The sequence below is a fragment of the Acyrthosiphon pisum genome, chromosome X (genome assembly GCF_005508785.2).
Source record: "Acyrthosiphon pisum isolate AL4f chromosome X, pea_aphid_22Mar2018_4r6ur, whole genome shotgun sequence".
NCBI lineage: Eukaryota > Metazoa > Arthropoda > Insecta > Hemiptera > Aphididae > Acyrthosiphon > Acyrthosiphon pisum.
In genome coordinates, this window is record NC_042493.1 from 16,495,186 (window position 1) to 16,503,005 (window position 7,820).

Below are 7,820 nucleotides of genomic sequence, written 5' to 3' on the forward strand. Positions count from 1 at the left end.
AAAGTAATTTTGGAGAGATACCGTGAGGATGTCACACAACTACACAAGGTACATATTTAATTGACTTATATAATATTACTACTTATTAGTTGCTAATATTCATTATTTACTGTTGTTATTCTCGGTTACTTGTATATATATGATCTCGGAGCTCACTGAAAAAAAACTGCAATTGAGTAGCCAGTATCAACAACAGATGATGGAAAAGGGTGGTGGCTAAACAACGATAGGTACATTTAATATGATAACAAAGGTTCTTAATGATCTTTTTTATGATAATAAGGTAAATTTATAGTAGATACATAATATATTCAACCGCCACTTATTGACTTTGTTTGCTAACATATTCTATAATTCAATTCGTGGAAAGACGACCTTCATCAAACAAATAGACTAAAGAGTGGGGCAGCTTCTTAAGTTGGATTAACTACCGCTGACCATCACTTAACCAAAGTTCTTAACAATCTTTTTTATGATAACAAGGTAAATTTATATTAGGTACATAATATATTCAACCGCCACTTATTGACTTTGTTTGTTAGTATATTCTGTAATTCAATTCATGGAAAGACGACCTTCATCAAACAAATAGACTAAAGAGTGGAGCAGTTTCTTAAGTTGAATAAACTACCGCTGACCATCTCTTAACCAAGGTTTTTAATGATCTTTTTTATGATAATAAGGCAAATTTATAGTAGATACATAATATATTCAACCGCCACTAATTGACTTTGTTTGTTAGTGTATTCTTTAATTCAATTCATCGAAAAACAACCTTCATCAAACAAATATACTGAAGAGTAGGATAGCTTCTTAAGTTGTATTAACTGTCGCTGACCATCACTTAACCAAGTTAGAGGCTCCATTACAACAACAGAGACTGCGGTTGGCAACAAATATGTTTTTATAGTATGCTTATCTATTGTTTATATTTTGCCAACTGTAATTTTAATTTGACATTACATAATTAAGTGCACATTAATTTTTATTTAAATAGGTGTTTGGTGTATCTCAATAAGACAAACTAACTACTAATGATGCTGAAACCATTACTAAATATAAGTTGTCAATTGCTATGGTAGATCTACCGTCAGAGACAACCTGTTTTCATATTGCAGGCTATACAATATGCATAGTATAAAGCTGTTCAAAAGGGTAAGTTATAATAACATTATCATATAGTCTCATTCAATATTATATATTTATAGGTGCACTATGCCACTATATAACCGTTTCATTATTTGTTTATATATTTGCCTATGTAAGTACACCAACACCACCTTGGGACGACCATCGTAGATGTGTAAATGATGGCCGATAAGTACTCATTTTGAATATCTTCAACCACAGTTCTACCAACCGCCATAAAGTTATCATCGTCGCTGTAATGAGCATCAATGGTAACAAAATTGTTAAATACTACTATTATAGTGAAAGTTTTAATAAATTAGTCTTGGAAGTTTCCAGATTAACAAGTATGTCATGACAACACTTAGGCGGTGAAGACATTCAACAAAGTTTCCCATATGACACAATTACATGTATTTGTGTGAAAAATTATGGTTGTGAGTCTTTAGGATAACTTATTTTTTACATTTCATCAAACCTGTTCAGAATCAGCACTGGTGGATTATGGTATTAATACAAGAGTATTGATGTAATATTATAATAATAATTATTATTAAAATATACTCGTTGTGTGTTTTTCCAGCTACTTTAACATCGAGATTTATAAGCTTCATATACAATATATTTATATGAGTGTATAGTTACATAAACCATGTGTGTAAAATCACTGCATACTGTTATTTCATCACATTGGTACCAATATTGCATTGTAAACGTGTATTGTAGCTATTATTACCTCATTATAGGTTCAATATTAAGGGTTCTTCACAAACAAATTATTATTTTTGTATTTAATTCACATATATAAAATAATAGTACTAGGTGCTAATTTTTAATACTAACAATTATTTTTATTTTTTCATTTACAGATACATACTTTTGATCCAAATTAACATTCATCGATGAATGACGGCGACAGCAATGGCATAAGTTTAGTGACATCTAGGATAGTTTAGAACGCTGTGAGGGTGGCAGTGATGGACCCGGCGGCGTGAAGGTCCTGTGGTTGGCGATTGATTTCGTTTGGCCTCAGCCCTCGCATCACCGTCGGTAGTACCTATACGATATCACGTGTAGGTTTCTAAACATCGCTGTCGCGCAAACGGCATTGGCGAAGACAATGGTTTGACGCGTCTAAGGCCAGTGGCGATTTATTTCGTCACTCGCGCCTTTGCCCATGGCGTGTCTACTAGCGTCCGTATGTGCATTGGTGGTTGAATATCTACCGTCCCCTTGACTGGCCCGTGCTGGTCATGGACGACGGTAGACTTACGTGGCCGAAGAAACTGTTGAAGTCGAATTTCGACCGCTTTAGCTTTATTGCCCGTAAGCGGCATCACGTTAACGAGCTGTCGAATGACCGTGGAACTCTGACCGATATCGGCTTCACGGCTGGTATTGCGACGGCTGCGCACCGGTGGTAGATAACCGCGTACCTTTGCACCGTTGGCAGCAGCCTAGACGTCCAATGGCGGTTGTAAAACCGTCGTCACCACGGTTAGCGTTTCGCTGATTGAGGATGACGGCTGTCCAGTGTTTCAAAAGCCCAAGGTGAAGATGAATTTCATCCACCTGAGCCTATGATAATGCACTGGCGCCGTCGGACGTCATTCAAATAGGTTGTTGTAAAAACCGTTGTTGTAGTTGGAGCAAAGCTAGCTGTATGCTGGTGGAGTGATGACCAATGATGGACCAATTGCGTAGAGGGCCGCAAACCTTCGGCCATCGGGGGGCTCGAACGTAGCTATGCACGCGTCAATCAATAGCGCTGCACTCCGACTAGGTGGTTCACCAGCGGTTGTGGGCGCTGAGCCAGGGGTAGAACGTAATTGAGTTGAGAACTTTACTCCCCCCCCCCCCCACAGAGAAGATGGATATCGTCTTCTCGCTCATCGCGAAACATTCTTATCGGTTTCCCTGGTAGTGAGGTGGTATAATTTAACAACCGAGCACACATAAAACCGCATACATACAAACAAACACTTTTCACAAGCATTTCGACAAATTATTTAAGAACCAAAGTATTTTACTTAGTATTGAGAATAGGATATCCCTGTTCCTAATACTCTCTAAAATACAAAAAGTTAGCATGTAACTTGGCCGAAAAATAAAAGTTATAAAAATAAATAAATATAATTTCATCGGGTTCTAAAAATGATCGTGTGTATTTTACCGTTCAATTCTCGAGGTTTTAGAACAATACAAAACATTCAAACGGTCCGCGATTATTTTATTATAAAATCCCAGAAGTAATTTCCAGATTACTTTTATCAAGGTAAGCTATTTTTCATTTTATTTTAATATTGTATTGTAAAATTATGTGATCTACAGTTAAAAATATCTTGGGTGAAAATTAAACATTATTGACCAATTTATTTCTTTATTTGAAGTCTACCTAATCATATTAAACACACCTATTTACAATTAATTTAAAAGTTCAAATGTAAACAATTTCAAAATAAAAAAAGGGATCAATATTCTTAAATTATTTTAAATAATATATATTTATCCACAACAATAATATATATTTTCACATATCGGTCATTTAAAATTGTTCTTCTATCATTCAATTTTAAATTATTATAATACATTTTACATTTTTTAAAATTTTACATACTTTTACTAACCTAAATGTGATATTTTTTTTTATATAGAACATGAGCAAAACACACCTGCATTTCTTGGATTTCAAATAGGATGTGCCTATTGCTGTCTTTTATTTTTCAAATATTCAATCAATAATATAATAAATTAAGTGAGTACTTTTACGGTTTCAAATACTATTAGTATTAGGTTAGACTGTCTTGAAAATGAAATATATTTTTAGATACCTATTATATATATTTATAATAAATATATAATAATGACTTAATAGGTTTTTAATAGCTATCAATACACGAACATTCATCTTGTACTTAGCAACTTTTATTATATAACAGTGTTAATGAACCTAGGGACCTATATAGTTATATTGTATATGGAATTTGGTAGTATTCTCGAGTTAAAGCTAAAATTACTAAGAGAGGTAATAATTTTAATAAATATACATATATGATTAATTCCTAAACCTTTGAGGTGACAGCTGACATCATCGTCAAAAAAAATTTTCTTTCAATTTATCAGGATAAATAAAAGTATAGTTGCGGGAACAAAATGTATATGATACAATGAGATAGAAATTAATAATTATTATATTGGTTGAAACAGAATTATAACCATCATCTAAACCTAAATACATGCAGAATTATCTATATTATATCAACATAATCGCCCTGGTGATTGGCGTTAAACTCACCTCTCATTCAAACATACTTAGTTTGATACAAATTTGTCAGCCTTCCGAGTGAGAAGAGAGAGTGAATACATAAAGACGGTGATTGTCGAATACGATTTATAGCGCTTTAATAGAGGACATGTATAATGTATTGAATGAGTAATGCGGATGTATTATAAGAATATAATAATTGTTGTGTTGAAATATCACCATAACCTTCAGTCATTACGAATCGACAACAACATCGACGGTAAAATCAGCGACTAATCAGTTTCCATCGGTAATTTCATCGAAATCAACCATCACAACAACCTACACCGATTTACTTCAGTGACTTTTTCATAGTGGATGGCATAGAAAGGTGTGCTTTACTTAAATTTTATAAAATAATTCTTGTGTAAACAATGTGTTGTAAGAAGTTAAATAATTTGTTGATAGAGTAGGTTTGGTTATGGAGAAGTCGTGCAGCCAATGTACACCAAGACTTCTGGAGGGAGATCCATCGTCATCGAATTAAAGATTCAACAGTTACAGTATTAGAACAGCTACAACTCAAGTTGGACCAACTACAAACAACATTCAACCACTACAACCACATAGAGATCATTAACAAAAACAACGTTGACTTGGGTGAGGCGTCAAAGTCACAATTTTCGCCCTGGTGATTGGCGTTAAACTCACCTCTCACTCAAACATACTTAATATCTGTTAAGTTTAATACAAATTTGTCAGCCTTCCGAGTGAGAAGAGAGAGTGAATACATAAAGGCAGTGACTGTCGAATATGATTTATAGCGCTTTAATAGAGGACATGTATAATGTATTGAATGAGTAATGCGGATGTATTATAAGAATATAATAATTGTTGTGTTGAAATATCACCATAACCTTCAGTCATTACGAATCGACAACAAAATCGACGATAAAAACAGCGACTAATCAGTTTCCATCGGTAATTTCATCGACATCAACCACCACAACAACCTGGGCGAAATTTACTTCAGTAACCTTTTCATAGTGGATGGCATAGAAAGGTGTGCTTTACTTAAATTTTATAAAATAATTCTTGTTGAAACAATGTGTTGTAAGAAGTTAAATAATTTGTTGATAGAGTAGATTTGGTTTTGGAGAAGTCGCGCAGCCAATGTACACCAAGACTTCTGGAGGGAGATCCATCGTCATCGAATTAAAGATTCAACAGTTACAGTATTAGAACAACTACAACTCAAGTTGGACCAACTACAAACAACATTCAACTACTACAACCACATAGAGATCATTAACAAAAATAACGTTGACTTGGGCATGCGTAAAAAGTCACAATTTTCGCCCTGGTGATGGCGTTAAACTCACCATATACTCGCCGTCCAAAAAAATACAATTAACAACTGTAGCTGAAGACAAATGTTGTCCAGCATCTACACTGGAAAAGATCAGGTGAAGAAATATGGGCGGCGAGTATCCCGGCGACGGGAAAGTGGATTGGTATTGGATATGTAAGGTATATGATTATAATAAGTTGAATGATCGACCTTTTAACTACCTATGTATCTAATATCAACCATTAATTAGAATTATTTATAAAATTAAAATTTAATAAGAAACATAAAGTCATGATGGATTTTTCTAAAAGAAAGCGAAAATTTGTCCAGACTAAAACCCAAAAATTATGTCTCCTTTTTTTGGAGACATTAAACCTAGGATGCCTACCTCAAACATGATATTTCTTTTACTAACCCGTGGTTGATAACAAAATATGTTGTACAGCTGCTGGTGCAAGAAAAATAATTGAAATATCATGGACATCGTATAATTAGTGTATTAGTTAAAACAATTAGTAGATGGGAATTAAATAAGAATTGTAACTTTTAAGTCGTAACAAAACAGCATTTTAAGGAGATTCGATACGTGTCGTTTTTAAGGAGTTCAATATAGGCAATTTTCTGTGTTTGTGTGCTGGTTGTATAAATATGTAGGTGATCATAATAATATTATGTGTGAGTGACTGTGTATAAAATAAATAGCAGAGTGTTCCCGTACATGAACGAACATATCAACAACGCATGACACAAATATTAATTGTTTTGTACTTTTTTGGTCAAAAGTATCAATCTTTTGCCAATCATATTAAATAACTTACTATCCGATAAAATTTCTGAAAACCTATTTGAATTTGTCATACAATTTAGTTGAAAACTTAATATTGAATTTGTCATAAAATTTACTTGAAAACGACTTCCTTACATTTTTTATTAATTTTTCAATATCAATATTATTAAAATTTAAAATTTCCTAATATTCAAAATTTAAAAATCTAATTTTGTAAGGTTAAGAGGATGTCGCACACGCATGTGTTGACTCCGTCTTACACACTTCCGACATAGAAAATTTTCGTTTGCTAGTTTCAATTCATTTTCAGTTTCAGCCATTTTTGATTTTATACATAAAATCTTTCACTATAGTGAATTGGCCTATTATCAAACTTTTAGGTAACAACATTATCTGTGTTATCTCGTTAAGTGAGTTATCAGTATGTAAAATATTAATGTTTGAAGATGCTTATAACTCAATTAAAATTAAAATATCGTAAAAAAACGAAGGGAGAACACAGATAATGTTGTTACCTAAAAGTTTTATAATATGTAAATTCACTCTAATATGAAACTGGCAGCACCTTATGGAAACTAGCGAACAAAAATGTCTTATGTCGTACGTGTGTAAGACGGAGACAACACATGTGGGTGGTAACTAATGGAGATAAATGTGTTCTGCTGAGCGTAAAATTTGCTATGTTACTTGTATGACGGAGACGTGCGGGTGTGACGTCCTCTTAAGAGGATGCTACCCATGCATTTGTTGTCTCCGTCTTACGTGTGTACGACATAGCAAATTTTCGTTCACTAGTTTCAATAGTGTACTTTTAGTTTTGATATTAGAGTGATTTGACCTATTATACATTTTTTATATAGTAACATTATCTGTGCCTAAACGTTGACTTTCATTCGATTTTTTAATTTCCATGCGAGTTATGAGCATTTTTAATTTTTGATATTCACATAACATATCTTGCTTGAAAATTAAAATTTTGTAAAATCAGCAACGGTTAAGCACATATAATGTTCTTACCTAAAATTTGTATAATAGGTCAATTCACTCTAGTATCAAAACTAACAGCACACTATTGAAACTAGTGAACGACAATTTGCTATGTCGTGCGCGTGTAGGACGGAAACAACAAATGTATGGTAGCGTCATCTTAAGGGGATTCGATACCGTGATTTTCTGTTTTCATCTAACACACGCGTGACATAATATTTTAGACGTGTTTTTTGCCAAACATACTAATTGATCTAATGAAGCGATAAGAATTCTGAAAACAGATTTGAATTCGTCATCAAGTCTACTTGAAATCGATTTCC

At 33.3% G+C, this 7,820-nt stretch overlaps 1 long non-coding RNA gene across 7 annotated transcripts; it reads left to right on the top strand.

The window, feature by feature from the left end:
• Positions 1-468: 468 nt before the first annotated feature.
• On the top strand, positions 469-6,578 carry LOC100569755. 7 transcript variants are annotated; one of them, XR_510478.3, is made up of 5 exons: positions 469-483; positions 543-3,403; positions 3,783-4,763; positions 4,841-5,435; positions 5,513-6,578. It is a non-coding gene; the product is annotated as an uncharacterized LOC100569755 (long non-coding RNA). The 7 variants fall into 7 exon arrangements; XR_003838788.1 differs by lacking the exon at positions 469-483 and having other exon boundaries at positions 639-653; positions 743-3,403; XR_003838789.1 differs by lacking the exon at positions 469-483 and having other exon boundaries at positions 895-909; positions 998-3,403.
• Positions 6,579-7,820: the final 1,242 nt, after the last annotated feature.